Source organism: Euleptes europaea, chromosome 2 (assembly GCF_029931775.1).
Source record: "Euleptes europaea isolate rEulEur1 chromosome 2, rEulEur1.hap1, whole genome shotgun sequence".
Taxonomy (NCBI): Eukaryota; Metazoa; Chordata; class Lepidosauria; order Squamata; family Sphaerodactylidae; genus Euleptes; species Euleptes europaea.
This window is the reverse complement of record NC_079313.1, coordinates 12880494-12901049: the sequence shown is the minus strand read 5'-3', so window position 1 is coordinate 12901049 and position 20556 is coordinate 12880494. Positions and strand designations below refer to the sequence as shown.

Here is a 20556-nt window from a genome sequence, read left to right as displayed (position 1 = left end):
GGTGGGGTGGGCTTCCTTTGGTAGACCTGGCCTCCGGCTGAGTCCCATTGGGAGGCCATGTCTACCCACTGGCTTTCTTGGCGGTAGACCTGGACTCCGAGGAGGGGAAAAAGTCACCCTTTAGAGGCCAGGTCTACCAATTGGCTTCTATGGGCCTCTGGAGGCCAGGTCTACTGCCAAGAAAGCCAATGGGTAGACCTGGCCTCCCAATGGGACTCATCTTGAGGCCAGGTCTACCAATAGGCTTTTAGGGCGGTAGACCAGGCCTCCAGACGAGGACCAGATGGGGAGGGGGAAATGGCAGGGACTTACAATTTAATTTTTATCAATAAATAAGATCACTATTAAGTATGATATCAAGTTTTATTCAGTGTACCTATAGTTTAATTAAGACTTAAAACTTTAATTAAAGTTTATTAAGTTAATAAACAGTGTACCTACCTATATAGTTTAAGTTTAAGAAATTTGGCTCTCAAAAGAAATCTCAATCATTGTACTGTTGATATTTGGCTCTTTTGACTAATGAGTTTGCCGACCCCTGTGGTAGAAGAAGCATCCCCAGCAGGTGGGAGGGCAGGAGGGGGCAGGAGGATGGATTTCTGGTGGGCAGAACTGAGTTGAGGCAGAACTGAGTTGAGGCAGAACTGAGTTGAGGCACCCTGTGCCTGATGCCCCCCCCCAAAAAACCTGAAATCCAAAATAACCCTATGCTGTATCAAGTGTGGCTCACAAAAAATAACAGCACATGACTCAAATTTAGACTCTATTGAATAAACATGCAATGTCAAACAATGCAATACAAGCAACAACCTCACTCTAACTGTCTAGTAACACGATAGAAGAAAAACCACCCCCAAACCAAAATGTGATGACAAATACACCCCTTTTCAAAGTCCAGAACAATTGCTGAATCGATGCTGGTCATCTTAAAGGAACACTGTCCCCAATCTCCAAAAGAGGAATCTTCAGCTAGTAAAGGGTGTCACTAGCTCTTGGATAATGCACGGTCCAATGTTTCAAAAAGCAGTCATGTCGTTGCAGCAACTGTGCCGTTCAAACAGACCGGACTAGACTGGCAGGGTTGCCACCCAATAATTCAGGCAAAAGCAAGACTGGCTGGGGTAAGTAAAAAGATAAAGGTCCCCTGGGCAAGCACCGGGTCATTCCTGACCCATGGGGTGACATCACATCCCGATGTTTACTAGGCAGACTGTGTTTACGGGGTGGTTTGCCAGTGCCTTCCCCAGTCATCTTCCCTTTACCCCTAGCAAGCTGGGTACTCATTTCACCGACCTCGGAAGGGTGGAAGGCTGAGTCAACCTTGAGCCGGCTACCTGAAACCAACTTCAGTTGAGATCGAACTCAAGTCATGAGCAGAGCTTGGAACTGCAGTACTGCAGCTTACCACTCTGCGCCATGGGGTAGCCAACCAATAATTCAGGCAAAGGCAACAGAACGTGTCTCCTAGGTACTTGGTCTCATGTTTCACCACAAGGCTTCTTCAGCCTACCATCTTCCATGTAACCTCCAAGGGTTCTCCCAATTCTGAAACTTCAATGTGGGACTACTCCTCAAAACCTGGCACTGGACCTGGGAGGATGCGTTCCTGAATGCATTTTTGAGATTCTTGTAGTTCAACTGGAATTCAGGGGAACAAAAACCAGAGCAGATCCATTCCACTCTTCACATTATATTTGGTTTCATTCTGGGTTTGAACGGTTTTTGTAAGCCGTTGGGGGGGACATGCAGGAAGATGGGTAAATCCGGTGATATATAGTCTGTCCGACTAGGTCCTCCTGAGATCAGTTCCCCAGACAGCCATGAAACCCATCAGTCGACCTTGGACTGGTCACTGCCTTGGATCTGATGGAGAGTACAACTCTCTTGCTTCTGCCTTCTTGCGGTAGCCCCAGATGCCTTCAACATGTGGCTTCTGGGGGGACAGGTAACCCCATGAACAGTATTTCAGGGAATGTTTTGTGTTGCAGCAGTAGGTAAGAAAGTCACGTTCCATTGTTAGCCAAATTGCTTCCTCCCAAGGAAAACATGCTGTCAGATCCACTCTCTCTCATCCTAACCTACCTTAAAGGACTTCTGTGAGGGCAAATTGGGGGACTATGTAGATTTGAATATGTGGCAGAATTGGAATGTGTAGATGCACCTGTTGGATTTCAGTCTTTCGGGCAGGTCGCCAGCACCACTGAATATTCCAAAATTCCTTGGCTATGTCTGCCTCCCCAACTTTCTCCCACTGCTAATGTTCCAGGAACATTTGGTGGCGCTTCGAAGGAACTGTACTGATTTTCACCAGGTTTTTTCCTTTCTTCCCTGCCTCTAGGATGATGCTGTCTGTGACCCAGTGGTTCTGGAAACATGAGTTTTGGCTCCCTCCGGGACTCACCTGGGAGGACATGAAAGAGACCGACGAGATCCGCTACCCTCAGCCGCAGCATCTCCTCCTCGGCATCCCTTTCGCATTCCTCCTCATCGGTCTGCGGCTGGCCTTTGAAAGGCAAGTGGGGTCCCATTGCGAGCATCTCAACGCATCGAGTATTCCTTGGTCAGGAGCTTTGTTCCAATGGGGCCCCCCTTTCAGAGAGCGCTTCCCTCGCTGTCTTGACAAAAGCGGCGGACACCTTTTATAAAACCACACTAGGAGACCAGCCACTTCAAGAGTTTGCCTCCATTCGAGACTTCCAGTGGCGTCGCTGGGGTGAGTGCCACATTTGCCCAGGAGCTCCTGGGTGAAATCCAAGTTTGCGTTAACTTTGGGGAGTTTTATACACCCCAACCCGACCCTTGCAAGTTGGTTGGATAGCAGGAATTCCCTGCAGCCCCTTTTTGCAGTTTGACCTCCTAAATACTCCGAGGGAGCTTCCATAAGTCCCCCGGAGTTTTGGATGCCGGTCCTGCCTGGGCACTGAGGGAAAGAAATCGCCAAAACGCAACTTCGACATAAGACTCTACCCTCCACCACCTTATAACCAACATAAGGACTACTTTAAGATAAGAACCGCACCTCTAGATGCCCAAGTGAGTACACAAGAATCCCTGGTTTCTTACTGGCGTTACCGAATAACCGGGGGGGGGTAAATGAAGATATTCCCAGTACCCTTACTCCTCCCTTAATTGAATCGGATAAGTTTGACTTACAAAATCCACCAGGACTGGAGACAGGAGCCTTATCAAGTTGATCAGCTTAAATCAAAACAAAGAGTTAGAAGGACGCTTATGAGACGGACTAAAATCTTTACCAATGAGAAGCAACCTAGAGGGAAGGGGAGGGAGAATTACTCTCTGAGTTTCCGGTGAAAAAGGACTTCCTGCCACGTTTGCATAACAAGGGATTCCTTGGACCGGAAGACCCTCTATATCACCCTCTCTATCATCTGATTCACAACAACAGGAAGCAAGTCGTAGGACCGGATACACGTCACACTCGAGCAACATAGAAATAATTCCTGAAGGAAACAACCATCGAGAAGAGGCGGTAGAAGGTCCACGGCAAAATCAACTTCCGGAATACTTCCTGGTTTGATCCGACCTAGAGCGTCCAGCAAAACTCGCTGGTATTTCAAATCTTTAACAAGCTGTTTTAAAGTGAAACTTGGACCTTTTCAATTCGGAAAAATTGTTAAGCTGATCATAGAACCATTCTTTATCAACTACAAGCCAGAGGGCCCTGTCTGACGACATGTATTTTACCAGCCTTATTTCAATGTAAATGTCTGGATCTCGCCCCCGTTCTGGTTCATTACATAGCCCTGCCTACACAAAATTGAAGGAAACCGCACAAACCTTAACTATGGATAAGAAATTACAAGACATGTTAGCCAAACAAACAGAAGCAACAACTAAGCAGTTTGAACAGATGTCAACACAGATGGCACAGCTGACTTCTATGATGACAAATCTTGGACAAGCATCTCAAGCTATTAACCAGAAACTGGATGTGGTTACAGAAGACCTCAAAGAAGTAAAGACCCAAATGAATACTATGAAGACGGATATGCAAACAATGGACTTATCAATTAAGAAAGTGATGGAAGAACACAAGGATACAAAGGAAAAATTAGTAAGCCAAGAAAAACAGATTGAAACAATACAAACTAATCAGACAGCAGCCAAGGACCAGATAGCCATGATATCTGCGCAATTTACCAGATATGATGGGAGATAACAAAGAAACTGTAGTTCCAAATCTGGCTTACTTATTTCAGATAGAAGAACAAGTGTTGAACCAAGCCATTAACAGAGTTTATAGAATACCATTACCTGCCAGAGTGAAAAGATCTAAACCAAGAGATCTCATGATTGTTTTTTATGATACAAGGATTAAGGATACGATCATGAAGATCCATTATGACAACCGGGTTTTTGCAGGAGATACTCCTCTAATACTTTTAAAGGACATACCAAGACATTTACTCTCACAGAGGAACAATTACAAAGAATTTGTGTCTGTTTTGAAAGCTAATGGTATTAAATATCGTTGGATTATGCCACAAGGCTTGGCCTTCACTTACAAAGAAATGAAAATGACAATCTTATCACCAACAGATGTGGGAAAACTTTTGAGGAAATATAAGACAGAACTTAAAGGATTAACCTTGGAACAAAAGGAAGAGGAAGAAGAAGAAGAGGAATCACAGGGAGCAGAGGGAGGTGCTGAGTTATAGACTGAATATTTTGCTTCAATAATTATTACACCATGGCAAAAGTAATTTCTTGGAATGTGAACGGTTTGAATGAAAAAACTAAACGGGCTAGAATTTTTAAATATTTACAGAAATACAAATACTCCCTAATTTGTTAGGGAGACTCATATAGCAACAAAGCATAAAAGATACCTGGATAGACAAGTGCTTGGACAAGCATTTGTCGCATCGGCTAAAACAAAAACAAAGGGAGTAGTGATATATGCTCATTCTAGCCTTAGTCCTGAATTACTGTACAAAGACGATGAAGGGAGAATTGTAATTATCAAAACCAAAATATTGGGGCAAAAGATGATTGTGGTAGGAATATATGCACCCAATGAAAGAAAAGCAAAATTTTATGGACAACTACATGAACTGATTTCCCAATATGCAAATGATCAGATTCTTTTGATGGGCGACTTTAATGGTGTTATCCTCTCAACTTTGGATAAAAAATCAAAAGCAAAAGACAAAAATGAAGGATGTCTGCCTAAAACCTTCTTCACCATGGCTTCGGAATTGGAAATACAAGACATCTGGAGAACAATGAATACAACAGCTAAAGAATATACTTATTATTCAGCAAGACATGATTCACACTCCAGGATAGATATGATATGGGCTAGTAAATCTATTTTTACGCAACTACGTAAAATTCAAATTGTACCAAGAACTTTTTCTGATCACAATCCAATTACATTTGAATGGAACAATAAACAAGCATTTAGATGGCGATTAAATTATAAACTTTTAAAGGACAATAAGATTCAAAAAGGACTACAGGACCTAATTAAAGATTTTTTTGAAATTAATCTTAATGGGGAAACTTCGCTAAATACAGTTTGGGATGCATTCAAAGCTGTTCTAAGAGGATTCATGATACAGAAACACACGGCGTGGAAGAAAACCCAACTACAACTTACCAATAATATACTCTGGGATTTACAAAATCTGGAGCAAAAACTTGTTATGGCTCTATATGAAGAAGAGAAAAATGACATACAAATGAAGATTTCTGTATCTAAACACCAACTAAATTTGGTAATAATGGAGGAAATGAACAAAAATTTAAAATCTGCTAAACAAAAATACTTTGAACATGCTAATAAACCTGGAAAATTCTTACAAACCCAACTGAAAGATTCATTTCAAAAGAAGATTATAACGAAAATCCAATCCGCTAAAGGACCAGTTTATACAACTACGGATATACAAAAAGAATTTGTTTCATTCTATACTAAGTTATAGCAGAAAGAAAATATCTCAAAAAAGAAAATAGGCAAGTTTTTAAATTCAATACAGATGAATGTCCTTTCAAAGACCCAACAAGAATGGATAGATGCTCCAATTACAAAGGAGGAACTACAAGAAGCAATAATGAAACAAAAAACAGATAAGACACCAGGACCAGATGGAATTACTGCACTATTTTACAAAACATTCAGTGACAATTTAGTGAATTTTTTTGTATTACTTTGTAATACAATTTTGGATAAGGGAGCATCCCCAGAGACTTGGTCACATGCATTTATATCGTTGATACCTAAGGAAGGAAGAGATCCAGAAAAAACTTCAAACTATAGACCTATTTCGCTGTTAAATGTGGATTATAAGATCTATGCTTCGGTCTTATCGAATAGGATAAAGCATTTTATTAAGGACCTTATACATGAAGACCAAGCAGGTTTTGTTCCAGGAAGGCAAATTAAAGATAATATAAGAGTTTTATTAGACTCATTGGAATATTATGATCAGAATATTCAACAAACGGCGGCCTTTGTATTTCTGGACGCAAAGAAAGCTTTTGATATGGTCTCCTGGGATTTTATGAAAAAGATATTGGAAAAATTAAATTTTGGAGACCGCTTCTTGAGAGGTATATCGGCCATATACACATCCCAACAGGCAAAAATTTTGGTGAATGAATCGATGTCTGATAATTGTTCAATCAAGAAAGGAACCAGACAGGGATGTTCCCTGTCTCCATTATTATTTTGGTTGGTGTTGGAATCACTATGTTGTAAGCTAAGGAGTATGGAGGACATTCGCGGATTAAAAATTAAAAAACATGAATTCAAATTGAGAGCATTCGCGGATGACCTTCTGTTAATTTTGGAGAACCCAACACAATCAATGAAGATATTGCTGGAAACTTTGGACGACTTTGGAAGTGTATCGGGGTTTAAAGTTAACCAAGAAAAAACAAAGACAATATTTAAGAATTTACCAGAAACAGGACAGCAGGAATTTATATCATATATAGGTTGGGACAAGGCTAATAAGGTCAAATATTTGGGAATCTGGATCTCTGCGAAGAATAAAGAATTGATAACTAATAACTATCTTAAATTATGGGATAAAATAAAAACTGACATGATCATTTGGTCAAATAAAAAGCTGTCACTTTTGGGACGTATATCAACAGTCCAAATGAATATTTTACCAAGGATGCTTTTCTTATTCCAAAATTTGCCTATAATATCACATGTTAAATATTTTGATACTTGGAGGAAAGACGTATTAAATTTCATCTGGCAAGGGAAAAAGCCGAGGATTGCTTACAAACACTTGGTGGACTCTAAAGTTAGAGGAGGTTTAGCATTACCTAATTTTCAACTTTATGCTGAAGCGGCCGCTTTAGTATGGCTAAAGGACTGGATGAACTTATCTAACTCGCGTTTGTTAGATCTTGAAGGTTTTAACAATATAAGTGGATGGCATGGCTATTTGTGGTATGGTAAAATCAAGATACAAGCATCATTTCGTAACCATATAATCAGGTCCTCCTTATTTCATACTTGGATGAGATATAAACATATTCTTGAACCAGTAACACCGATGTGGATATCACCTCAAGAAATGTTGACATTACGCCCACTTAGATTGGACAAATTTATCACCTACCAAGAGTTAATTAACTGGGAAGGGAAAAAAAGCTCACTAAAAGACTTTCAGTTACTTAAAGACGATTTACAATGGCTTCAATATCATCAAATAAATCAGTATTTACACAAGATATGAAGAACGGATTCTCTAAAGAAAAATAGCCTTTTCACAGGATGTTATTAGATAATAACACTCAACTGATCTCTAAAATGTATAATCTTCTTTTAACAATTTATTGTGAGCAGGAAATAGTTAAACCAACAATGATTAATTGGGCTCAAACTGTGGGACATGATATTGCTTTAAATAAATGGGAAAGATTATGGGCGAAAGACCTGAAAGGAATAAATGCGCAATCAATTCGAGAAAATATATATAAAATGATGTATAGATGGCATTTAACACCTAAGAAGATTGCAAGGATTTATAAAGTGACATCCCCTAAATGTTGGAAATGTAATAAAGAAATTGGTTCTTTTTATCATATGTGGTGGACCTGTGATAAAGCTAAGGAGTTTTGGGATATGATTTATAATGAAGTAAGACTGATAGTATAAAAAAATATACCTAAGACACCAGAAATGATGCTACTAAGCATGATACCTGATGACTTGTTAACACAAAGGACTTTTCTGATTTATGCAACAACAGCGGCAAGATTGCTCTTTGCAGCGAAATGGAAAGGGGCAGAAATCCCAGGGAAAAAAGACTGGATTTTGAAAATGTTTGAACTGGTGGAAATGGCAAAACTTACAGCCATTTTAAATCAAAAAGACAATGCATGATTTATGGGGGAATGGGAGGCTTGGATGAAATATTGTGAATATGAATTAGGACTGGGGAAAATGGAAGACTACCTTTTAATCTGATCTAAACGATACTATTAATATCAAGAACTACAATTAATTATACTTATAGAATATGTTATATGAAACTTAACTGAGATATAAGAAGATCAGACCAATCACGATGGGTTAGAATACTTTATTAAGAGGCGGACGGAGGTGATGGGGAATTCGAAAAATTTTCCGTTATCTGGTAGTTTATAACGTATATAAGAAATTACAACAACATCTAGTTAGGATTTAGAATTACATGTTACCATTATTGTTGTTTGTTAATATGGGAAATTTGTATTATAAAATCCAATAAAATTTTAATTAAAAAAAAAGAGTTTGCCTCCATTCGGGAGCAATGTCCCCACTCTACCTGGAGACGATAATTTTTATTCTTAAGATCCTACCTGAGCGCTCATGTTCTGATGCAGAAACAAGGTCAACAATTGTCAAAAGCTTGACTGCTCCAGCTGCTGACGTAGTCGTGGTGGAAAAGTGCCGTCAAGTCACAGCTGACTTCTTTTGCCTTGAAAACCCTAAGGCAGCCAATAGCAAACAACCTCCGAAAGAAGTTCGGAGGTGGTTTGCTATTGCCTGCCTCCGGAACAAATTAGAGTCCTTGAATATGGACCCCTGTCTTCTATATCTCATTAAACAACTCCACAAAGGTACCTTTTGCCAGGTTAAATTCTCGGATGAAGGCCACTTAACACCAAAAATTCCCACTTTAAAAAGAGTAAAACAAGGCTGCGTTTTAGCCCCGCATCTTTTAAATCTATTTTTAGCCAATCCTCCAAAGATTTTTAACCTAATTGATCATCATTCCCCTAAGATTGGAAATTTGAAAATCCCATTGTTACTCTACGCCGATGACGCCGCTATTTTATCTTTTACAAGGGTCGGCCTATTAAGACATCTACAACTGTTCGCTGATTATTGCAAACAAAACAAATTGCAAATCAATTATGCCAAAACCAAAATCTTAGTTTTCACCAAAAGATGGCACCTTTCAAAATGGTCCATCGATAATGTACCAATAGAGCAGGTCAATTCTTTTAAATATTTGGGCCTCACTTTTAACTACAACTTAACTTGGACAAATCTCAGAAATAATGCCATCAACTTAGCTAAATATTCAGCATCACAGATTAAACTTTTTTTTACTTAAAAGGAAACCAATATGTACCTGCAGCTATTCACGTTTTTACAGTTAAGATATTGGAGCAACTTCTGTATGAAATACCTGTCTGGATAGAAGCACTGAATAAAAATTTGGAAGCTGTACAGACTTCCTTCTGTCGGCAAATACTAGGACTTCCTAGTTGCGTCCCATTCCAATCTATCCTTAGTGAAATGGGAATGATGACTTTAGAGACCAAAGCTTGGCTCTTAACTTTTAAATCTTGGATTAAGATTCACTTTTCTCCAAATAAAAATTGTCTTATTCCCTTCTTCCCTTAAAAGAAGCTGCAGATACAGAATGGTTCACGCTTATCCCACACAAACAGAAAATCTTGGGATTAGATATAGACAATTTATTGATGCTGGATAGACAAACCATTTTCCGAGTTATCAAGCAAAGACTACTTGACCATGAAAGACAAACAATTCTGCCCACAACTCCTTTGTCTTGTTCTCCATCCAAATTAGATCTTTCTCCCAATTTTGGATCACTTCAGGGTTACTTTTATTTTTTAAGTGAGCCCTCCTTCTGCAGGACTTTTATGTTAGCTAGACTAAACGGCTTCCCATTGGCGGTTTTATTCGGTAGATTTAGTGGTACCCCTTTGGAAAAGAGAATTTGTGGCTGTGGCTTGAACCAGATAGACTCCATCTATTACATTTTATTGGAATGCAAAATGCTAGTGGACCTACGCACTAAATTTTTAATGCCATTAATTCTGGATAGGAATTCTTCCCTCCACTCCTTGTTTAGACTTTTAATGAATGGGTATGATTCAGAAATTACTGAAATAGTAGCCACGTTTCTGAAGCAAGCTTTAATGATAAAAATTAAACAAAAAAGATAATAGCTGCTATTTCTGTTACTTGTAGACTCTCGTTTTTTATCTATACCTTATAACCACTGTATTCAAGCATACTCCTTTTCATTCATGTCTATTCATAGACTTTGATATTGATGTTTTGTTATTTTGACTAATTTTGGAATATCTGGAACGATCTTATATGCCAATAAAGATTTTTGAATCTGAATTTTTCTGCCTCCGCGTGACGACCTTGGTATACCTTGGAGGTCTCCCATCCAGATACCAGCCAGGGCCTGCTTAGCTTCTCAGATCTGACGAGATTGAGCTAGCTTGGGATATCCAGGTTAGACAGCTGCTGATGTAGCCCGTCCCAATGAAACCCTACTTAACATACTTGGCCTTGTTTGGAGGTTCTAGCAGGGGAGCGCAGCTATCGTATACCCTTGACCATCCTATCTGGGATGGTCGTCCTCTTCCACCGAGTGCGCAGTTTCGGGAGGGACTCACATGGAGCGGTGAGGGAGTTAGGGGACACCCGCCTAGTCAGCCACATCACCCGAATCAACCCTGGCAATCAATGGGGTGACAGATGTCGCAGCCAGATCGCCCTCACATCCATACTTGGCCTTAAGGATTTTTAAGTTTAAAAGCATAAAACTGAACTCTGGCGAAAGGGTCTTTATGGCCATTTATGCAGGGTCAGTTTTCAAGCTCGCTCAAAGCTCTTTTTTTAAATGCAACCTTTAAAATGTCTATTCACGGTCCTGATGCAAAAGGAGAAATTCCACACACCCCACTCGCCTGCTCCTGGTTTGCATAGCCATTAGCAATCGCAGCTGTGATTTTGCATGGTTCTTTGAGAGGATTCTTCGCCGTGAGAGCGGAGCTTACACAAAAGGTCACTTTAAAGGGGCTCTTTAGTAATGCCAAGCAGGTATGCGTCAGCTTCACAGTCACATCCTGAACAAAAAATATGCGGGGCAATTCAGCCTGGAATGCGCTGCTAATTACCAAGCATAAATGGCCTATGTGTTTTTGTGTTTTTGTTTTGATTTACATCTAGAGAAGTCGTTGCCTTGACGTGGTTGTCCCAGGCTAGCCCAATGTTGTCAGATCTTGGAAGCTAAGCAGGGTTGGCCCTGATTAGAACCTAGAGGGGAGACCACCAAGGAAGTCCAGGGTTGCTATGCAGAGGCAGGCAATGGCCAACCACCTCTGTTTGTCTCTTGCCTTGAAAACTCCTTGAGGGGTCGCCATAAGGGGGCTGCAGTTGAATGGCAGAGAAGTTGTCAAGGAAGGTAGAAGCTGAAGGAGGAGGGGAAACATCCAGGGTCCCTGAAGTAAAGAATGGTTTCGAAGAGCGATTGATGGCGTCTTTCTTGAGGCCAGCATTGTTTGAGGGAACAACCAAGAGGACCCTCCTTCGTTCCTGGACTCTATGGCAATGAAGTCCCTCCCCAAACCCCGCCCTCTTCAGACTCTGCCGTAAAAACCTTCCGCCAGTGGCAAGGAGGGACCTGGCAACCCTATGTAGAGCAGACAAAACTTGCAAATGTTGCAAAAGTTGCAAATCCAGGAAGCTGTCGTACAGTGTGCAAGAGACTTCTGCAAGCAATTACAAATATTCCCCACATTTAACTGGATTTTAGGAAGAGTGGGACAAAGTAACAAGAAAAATTAGGGGATAATCAGCAAATAAAATGGGGGGGGTGAATTTCCCTAACTATCAGAATCACATGCTGGTTCTGGAGTTCACTTCCTGTGCTGAATGCTGGCCCAGAAAGCAGGCTGTGAAAAGGGTGCCCGACTGGATCCCTCTCTTCTCTCACACACAGGATAGTTGCTCTGCCCCTTAGCAGAAAAATGGGACTTCAGGAGAAAGTGTGCAGGAAACCTTCTCCAAATGCTGTTCTGGAAGCCTTTTACAGCAGGTACCGAAAGGGACCAGAAGAGGTGAGTTTATATACCGTCCCATCTATAGCTGGTTCCAGGTTTTGGGGGGTCCCAGGCAGAGAGTTCCCATGGGCCCCCTCTCTGCCTACAACTAAGTCCCCCTGGTCACACCTCCCTTTTCACCCGCGCCTGCCCTCAGGATGTAGTGGTTAAGATTTTGGATGACCCAAATCGTTCCATAAAAGATTTGTTGCTTTTGTTGAAACAATATGGTGAAGTTTCAGGATTCAAGATAAACCAAGATAAGACTCAGATATTATTTAAGAACCTTTCTAAGGAACAACAGAAGGGTTTTTTGGAGATTTCTAATTGGACGAAAATGAGTAAGGTACTATACTTGGGAGTTTGGATTACAAATAAAACCAAGGATTTATTGGTAAATAACTATTCTAAACTTTGGGAAGTAGTTAAAAAAGATATGATATTGTGGTCAAATAAAAATATTTCTTTATTGGGTCGTATTGCTGTAACACAAATGAACATTTTGCCAAGGATGTTGTTTTTGTTTCAGAACTTACCAATACTCACGCAAACAAAATATTTTGATGTATGGAGGAAAGACCTGTTGAACTTTATTTGGCAAGGGAAAAAACCAAGAATTGCATATAAATATTTGGTAGATGCAAAAGAGAGAGGTGGCTTTGCTCTTCCTAATTTTAAACTTTATGTGAAAGCTTCAGCTATGGTATGGTTAAAGGATTGGATAATGTTGAAAAATGCACATTTACTGGATTTGGAAGGCTTTGACAATAGATTTGGGTGGCATGGGTATTTGTGGTATGACAAAACTAAAATACATGTGGCTTTTCAACACCATATTATTAGATCATCATTGATAAAAACCTGGTTGAGATATAAACATCTGTTGGAGACCGTTAAGACCATCACAATTTATAATATATCAAGATCTTTTAAAATGGGAAGAGAATAAATGTGCCCTGAAGGATTTTGATGAGGTTAAAGACCACCTAACATGGCTTCAATATTATCAAGTACAATCTGTATACATCAAAGATATGAAAAAGGGATTTCTTAAAGAAAAATCAATTCTACAACAGACACGTTTGGATAATACTGATCATCTAATTTCTAGGATGTACAAGCTTTTATTGTTGCTATATACAGAACAAGAAAGAATCAAGCCAACAATGATTACCTGGGCACAAACAATTGGTCATTCTATTTCCTTGAAAAGTTGGGAAAGACTTTGGTCAAGAGACATGAAAAAGATTCTTTCCCAATCGATAAGGGAAAATATCTATAAAATGATTTACAGATGGTACCTGACACCGAAAAAATTGTCTGTAATGTACAATACAATGTCACCAAACTGCTGGAAATGTCAGGATAAAATTGGCTCTTTTCATCATGTTTGGTGGCTTTGTGATAAAGCTAAAAACTTTTGGGATATGATATACAATGAGCTAAGGTTAATTCTACAACAAAATATCCCTAAAACTTCAGAGATGATGTTGTTAAGCATTATACCGGACTATATTATAACACAACGGACCTTTTTACTGTATGCCACCACAGCTGTGAGAATGGTCTATGCAGCTAAATGGAAAATGACTGAAATACCGGACAAAACTGATTGGATTCATAAAATGTTTGAACTAGCAGAAATGGCAAAACTAACTAAGTTTGTAAATCAAAAAGATAATGATGAATTTGTTAAGGAGTGGGAGGCGTAGATTGTTTATTGCAAAAATGAACTTAATGTGCAAAATGTTAAAGGTTATAACTTAGACTAGGTTAATTTTCTTGTTTCTACTTTCCTTTCTTTTTTAATAACTGTAGAAGGTTTTATAAAAAAAATTTTTTTATAAAGAATTAGAAAATAATTGCTAAGAGGATTATGAAGATAAATTAGAGATAGAAGAAGGAAGGGGGGAGGTCAAAGTAGGGGAAGATAATTGTTATAGATATGCTAGTTTTAATTGAGAATTAGAAAAGATTGAAAGGCAATGTTAATTGATTGTATCAAATGTATGAAAAAACAATAAAAAAATAAAAAAAAGATGTAGTGGTTAAGAGCGGCAGACTCTAATCTGGAAAACCGGGTTTGATTCCCTGCTCTTCCACTTGAGCGGTTGACTCTTATCTGGAGAACTGGGTTTGATTCCCTGCTTCCTCCACATGAAGCCTGCTGGGTGACCTTGGGCCAGTCACAGTTCTCTCAGAACTCTCTCAGCCCCACCTGCCTCACAAGATACCAGGTTTTTTTGCGGTGTGTGTGTGTGTGGAGGGAAATGTAAGCTACTTTGAGACTCCTTACAGTAGAGAAAAGCAGGTATAAAAACCAACTCTTCGTCTTCTGTGCGCACCTGGGATTCCTGTCTTATTACCAATGCTGATTTCTCCATGCCTACTATCCAGGGTTGCTAACCTCCAGGTACTAGCTGCAGATCTTCTGCTATTGCAATGGATCTCCAGCCTATAGAGTTCAGTTCACCTCGAGAAAATGGCCACTCTGGCAATTGGACTCTATGGCATTGAAGTCCCTCCCCCCTAAACCCCACCCTCCTCAGGCTCCACCCCGAAAACCTCCTGCTGGTGGCAAAGAGGGACCTGGTAACCCTACTACTATCCCTCTGCATTAGGGTTGTGCAAAAAAAAAAAAAAAACGGAAAATTTCGGGTTTATTGGGCCGGAATAAGCCAAATACCCATACTAGCAAAGGGGTATTTCGGCTTTATTTCCGGGTTACCAAAAAAAAAAAAATTGGGGTCCATTATAATCTACGTAAAGGCGCCTCCTGTGAGGAGCTTGGGGCAGGCACACTGTGTCTAGGGGAGTGGACAGAAAGAGATGTCCAAGGGAGGAGAGGTTGAGATGGCGGCACTTTGGGGTGCACCTCCATCTCTTCCTCCTATGCCACCTCTTCTTCCCCTCCTGTCTCTCCTCTGAAGGCCTGCTGGACTCTGGAGGAACCAGATAAGGGGCACCCAATCTCCCCTCTAGCTCCTCCAGCGTTCTTTGGGTCCCTGGAGTGAGCTCCAGAGCCAGAACACTCTTCTTGTCCCCCAAGCTCATCCCAAAAGACTCTGGCAGCCAGATAATAATGGAGCTTCATTTATCTCCCAGACCTAGTTACGTCAATAAAGGCCGGACTAATTTGGTTGTAGGTAAGATATTTAAATTGGCATTTCATTTAGGCCAGAACATAAGCTGCTGGTTCCTTGGGAACATGATAGCATGCGGGCCTGCCTAAACCTCCCGGATGGGACCTGGCAACCCTCTATGCAGGCACTTGACTACTGTGCTGGCCGCGCGCGCGCCCCAAATGCTACGGGACGGTCACTGCGCGCTCCGTTGTCATGGACTCGGCCGCTCCTGCGAGCGCCGTGCAGTTAGCAGCCAGGAAGCAGATGCAAGGGCAGCCTCCGGTGAACCTGAGAGAAGCCATGTTCCTGTACAGACTCTGTTCCAGCCGCAGCCATGTCATAAGATGCAGTGTGTCATGTAGTCAGTGCCAAACGCCCCCCCTCTTGCAACATCCACCGCTTAATGGGCCGTCAGCAGCAATCCAGATATCAAGATGAGTCATCCCTCCAGCTCAGCAGCAGCAATCCCAGGACGTTTGCAGAGATCACACTCATTGTTCCAGTGTGTTAATCTCGTCAGCAGAGAATTTCCAGTTCATCACGGGTTGCAAAAGCCATCGGAATTAAAATAGATTTCCAAATTCTCACTACCGCATCTCGGTAGCCACAGCTTAATCCTTTGTCACCTTTTTGCCACCTGGGAACCTAGGAGGGGTGATACCCCTCTCCCCTCCCCCAGAGAAACAGTATATCTGGGGTGCCCCCTGTCCATTCGCTCTCTCAACCTTAGGTCTTTCCTGGCACCTTTGCTGTTACTCTGTTGGTTTGGTTTTGTGCAGCCTAGCCACGCTCCCTCCCGTCTTGCTGGTCAAGTCTACGGGATCCCCTGCCCCATCTCGGCTTTTACTTTTCAATCTGTCTTAGTCTACGTGAATTTGGACAACACCTCATCTAGATACGGTAAATATACCCAACCAACGATCTCCTGCCACGTTTGCAACTGTGCTTGTACTACTCTCTTGATATTCCTAGACTGAATTGAATGAGAAAAACATAAACATTATTTAATTTGGAATCCATTGTCTGTCTTTATTCAAGGTCTCATTAAACGGATTCTGGTATAGCTGAGTGCGACCCCTCTATAAAAATACATAGTTACCAATTGCTCAGCTAATTTCCCCATATAAAGAAGCAATTCGGCTAACAAACAGCTCTGTTGTGGTTGGGTGGATGGTTGTCTACGAACGTATCTGATGAAGACGTCCTGAGAAATCTGTGAGGAAACAGTTCAGTGGGTTCTATTTCCAGATAAATTTATTCAGTAGACTTTGAGAACATCCCAAGGAAGCGAGCTAGATTTTTTTCCACCACTCTGACATTCTTGTTTTCTAGCAGGAGGGATTTTTAAACACAGAGGAGCATTTGAATGCCCCCCACCAAGAAAATTAGCATGTTTGGATAGGGGGGGGGAATTTTGGTCTACTTTCCTCTTGATCAATTCGTTTTCTGTATGCAGGGGAACAGTTTGAAATGATGCATTTAGATGCTCTGGACATACAAAACTTGTTTTTCATGGAACGTATGTGGCTTTTTCTCACAGTTGTTTTGGGCCCTCTTTTCCTAGAGTGAGTTGAGTGGTCTGGCCAAACAATGTGACATGCAGCCCCGGCTGGTGGAGAGATGGTTTCAATCCCGGCTCATCCAAGACCGGCCCAGCCTGACAAAGAAATTCTGCGAAGCCTGGTGAGCCAGAAAGGATGGTGTGCTTTTGAAGGAGAGCAGAAATGAGTTCAGGAGGAGGGCATATCTCCTTTGCCTCAATGTTCTCAATGTGGGGCTTCCCTTGAAGACTGTCCAAAAGCTGCCGTTGGTACAGAATACTTTAGCCAAGATGTTGACTGGAGGGGGTCGTAGGGACCATATAACTCCAGTCTTGGCCCATCTACCCTGGTTCCCAATCTGTTTCCGAACACAATTCAAGGTGCCGAGGCTGACTTTTAATGCCCTGTATGGTTTGGCACCAGCGTACCTGAAGGACCTACTTCCTTATAAACCAACTCAACCACTACAGTCATCCTCCAAGGCCCTGCTTTGGGTGCCTTCTAAGATTAGGAGGTAGAAACCCGGGACAGGGACTTCTCAGTCATGGTACCAAAACTCTGGTACTCTCCCCATTCCCCCAGGGTGACTCATCTGTCCCCTTCTGTGGCCATTTTTGAATGTTGTCTGGTGTTTTAATTGCTGTGTTTATGTTGTCGTTCGATGTGTATTTTTAGCTTTGGTTTTAATGATGTGTGTTTGTTTGATCCTGATAGGTTTCTAAGCCATGTTTTTATTATGTATTTTTAAAAACCTGTTAGCTGCCTGATTGTCCCCGATTGTAAATAATTTTATAAATTTGGGGTTCCTGGAGCATTACATTACTTCTATGGTGAGATTAATTGTATTCGATGTGAACTGCCATGTCAGACCAAAGGGCCTCCTAGCCCGTCCAGACATGTGTTTGTGGGAAGTCAAGTTAATAGCCCTCCCCCCATTTGCATGAGCAGTTGGAGGTCAGAGATAGACTGGCACCAGAATTGGAGGATTCTCTCAGCTGCTTTGGCTAGTAGCTGCAGATGGGCCTCCATAAGATTAGAACAAGGTGGATACAAGTAGTGAAGCATCCTCTTTCTGACAGCCAGCTGGATACTTCTGTCAACAGCCGTCCTTTGCTGAATGTCCCCAGCACCTGGTGTTCAGAAAGAGAATGTCTCTGAACATGGAGGTTCTGTGGAGCAGTTAATAGACCACCATGAAGTTAATAGTCCACCATGAAGTGGTCGAGTTCCACTTTAAAACTGGGAAGCCTTTCCTGCGTTTTGCAGCCAAGAGTCCTGTAAGTTAATTTCATGTAAATAATGACTTTCTTTTCATCCTAAATCTAATGCCTGAGTTTCACTGGGCAGTAGGGTTGCCTCTCCTCTGGTGGGAGATTTTTGGGATGGGGATCACACACAGCCGTGAGTGATGCAGTCCCTTCACTTCCAGTTTACTTCTGAAAGTGCTGCAGCGCAACGGGATGAATTACCACTCAAACCCCCCATTTGAGTGGTAAATCATCTCTTCGCGCTGAGGCATTTCCAGAAGTGACAGGATCGCATTGTTCACGTCCGCACACGCAAGATCCTTGCTGTGAGCTGGACGATGGACTGGTGGGCAATTGCCTGCCATTCCAAGCCACCTGGCGGGCCCTTAAATGCATGTGTTATGAGAAAGATCATTCCCCTCTGAAAGTCTAGTGATTGACTGAGTTCTGAGAGGTGGCGCTGGCCAAAGTCCACAAAGCTCCTTCTCCTGGTTTCTTCCAACCAGCTGAACCCTGACTTCTGTTTCTCTGCTTGTTTTGCAGTTGGAGGACCTCCTTTTATATCACATCCTTCACCACAGGCCTGGCTGTCCTGCATGATTTGAGTACGGAGACCCCCAGCCAGGTTTTTAAAGGGTTTTTTTTTAATGGACTGTGGTCTTCTCAGGCAGCACTCTGACGAGGCGGCACAGAAATATCCTGAATGAATCTAAACTTTTTTCAAAATGGCAGCCGGCTAGTTTGTGGATGATCCCCGCAACTGGGTGTTTCCGATGGGACGCCTAGTTGGGAAGGGGGGGCTGCTTATTTTGGTGAGTGCAAGGTGGAATGACCCAGTATCTGGTGATGCCGTAATTCCCAGAAAGCCCCCCAACACAGCCCCCAAAGTCTCCATCCAGTCACAGCGGTGTTTCAAAACTGAAAGCTGGAAAAAATATCACAGTATAATATACAGTATAATATATGGGACATCCTGACCTGTATGGTCCAGGCTAGCCCAATCTCACAACTCTCAGAAGCTAAGCAGGGTCTGCCCTGGTTAGTACTTGGATGGGAGACCCCCAAGGAAGTTCAGGGTTTCTATGCAGAGGCAAGCCATGGGAAACCGCCTCTGAACATCTCTTGCCTTGGAAACCCTACGGGATTGCCATAAGTCAGTTGTGACTTGATGGCACTTTCCACCCCACAATATATGGGACAACTGATGTTTCTCCAGGTGCCAGGAGAGAGAGAGCGCACTAATTATATACTCAGTTGGTCTGCATCTTGGTGTGTTTGACCACTTGCTGATTCAGCTGCCGTTCTCGTCACTCATTACAAGCAGGGAACAGATCATTCAGTGAGCTGATCAGATGTGTCTGAACCAGTCTGGTCGTGTTCATTTTGCAGCATTTTGCTGCTTCCTTGTAAGGCTGCTGTGTTCTTTTTGCAGGACCAATGTAATACCTTTAAAAGCTTTGGGAATGCCCCAAACTGCCTGTTTTGGTGGCAGGGGAAGTTCTGGTTTTACAAATGGGGGCACAAGATAGCCCAGGCACCTCATTTCATGAGTCACCTGGGAATGGGGGGAGGTTGGTTGGGGAAACTTGTAATCTTTTAATTTAGTTAAGTTGTGTAGTTATGTTATGTAATGGTTAGTTATGTTTTGTACTAATTAGTTACGTTATTCACTAATACTGGATTGTCATGGGAAAACCCACTTCCCACAGCCATGATACATTCCTGTTTTGATTTTAATTTTTTATTCTTTTTTATTATTCTTTTTAATCCTCCTCACTATACCAGCCTAACGGAGGAACGCAGCATGATTACTAAATATGCTTTGTCTTTTTCAATACTTTTGAGGGTCATCCATGGAGAGGTGCAGAACGTACAATCAGTACCGGCTGACGGTGGCATAACATCAAGCCAGGGGACCTGGTGTGGACACTGACATGCCGCAGGCACCACAAGTTCCAGCCAAAGTGGGAAGGGCCGCACAAACCGCTCCTGGTATACCAGCTACAGCTACCAAAAAGACCAGTGGATGCAGGCTTCACATGCACAGAAGCTTGTCAACCCTAAGACAACTGCAGAACGTGCCAGCCAAGAGCCAGGCCAACCAAGGAGATGAGAACCCTAGCCCAATTCCCCCGCCTCTCTTTACGCAACAAGAGGAGGTGTTTCCTGCGACCACCAGTCCAGTGCCCCAGTGTGAACTATATTTTTCTACATCATGCCACCAGCTGCCAAAGACACCTCATGACCCTTGAAGCCTTTTGTTTTGAACCTTGCTTGGAACTTTGCGTTAAACTTTTG

General features: G+C 41.9%; 1 pseudogene; it reads left to right on the top strand.

Annotated features, from left to right (window-relative positions):
- Positions 1-1743: 1743 nt before the first annotated feature.
- The window catches only part of LOC130472643 (ceramide synthase 4-like), a 37155-nt pseudogene continuing 18342 nt past the window's right edge, over positions 1744-20556 (top strand).